This window comes from Penaeus japonicus, unplaced genomic scaffold, assembly GCF_977035675.1.
Source record: "Penaeus japonicus unplaced genomic scaffold, GWHDUDI00000001_assembly GWHDUDI00000007, whole genome shotgun sequence".
In the NCBI taxonomy this organism is placed as follows: domain Eukaryota; kingdom Metazoa; phylum Arthropoda; class Malacostraca; order Decapoda; family Penaeidae; genus Penaeus; species Penaeus japonicus.
The window spans coordinates 21,602,021-21,602,810 of record NW_028234409.1 but is presented as its reverse complement, the minus strand read 5'-3'; the positions used below and the strand labels follow the sequence as shown (position 1 = coordinate 21,602,810).

Genomic DNA, 790 nt, shown 5'->3' with positions numbered 1-790 from the left:
TATGTCTATATTGTATAACTAATTATATTTTAAGGTTGTGTTTTGTAGCATATGGAAAAAGAACATATATATCACATATGAACAAATAAACTAAGCAATTCACTATATTTTATCCATTCAGATAAATCGAAAAAATGTCCACACTATCCTCAGAACATCATAGCATGTATCAGCCCCTCAACATGATAACGATTACCACATTGAATGCACCGAAAAATACACCATAGTCACCCCCTCAAGCATTCCACTTTCTGTGAGATCTTCCTCCGAGCTACAGAAAACGAGACATAAACAAACAACTTGTGCGGCTTCTCATCCCTCCAGCTGATAGTTCTCTCCAGTGGCATCTTTGAGCAGATTTTCAGCGTGAGAAACTTCTAGAAGGTGTGACGCTAAGGCTAGTTGTAGGAATGATATAGAATTAGGTTTGGAGTGTGTTGTAGGCGTTATGAAAGAGTGTTTTAGGAACTGGTGTTTGTTGTATTCAAAATCATACGGTATTTTAATCCATTTATTGTTGTGTATATATTGTACTTATTGATTTTTCTTCTCGATTTTTGTAGTATTAGTTATTATTCTGTTGGAAGATTAGGGAGTTTATAATGATTTTGAATTGGAAGCCTTAAAGACATTTCCAGGATTCGTAATTTCTTTTTATTAATGTTTATTATGATATATTTTTGTATCACTTGTTATCCGTTCCTCTTATATTTCTGAGTATTATTAAAACCATCTTTTTAAAGGCCTATCTCAAGGTATAGTGAAAAATAATTACTTTTCAGACCTATGT

The 790-nt window shown here is 32.8% G+C and overlaps 1 protein-coding gene across 1 annotated transcript in view; it reads left to right on the top strand.

Moving 5' to 3' along the window:
* The first annotated feature begins 259 nt into the window (after nt 1-259).
* The window catches only part of LOC122252564 (nudC domain-containing protein 2), a 6,477-nt gene continuing 5,946 nt past the window's right edge, over nt 260-790 (top strand). Inside the window, exon 1 of the mRNA XM_043015089.2 lies at nt 260-384. The gene's annotated coding sequence lies outside the window, so the exon portion shown is untranslated. The remainder of the gene's footprint in view (nt 385-790) is intronic.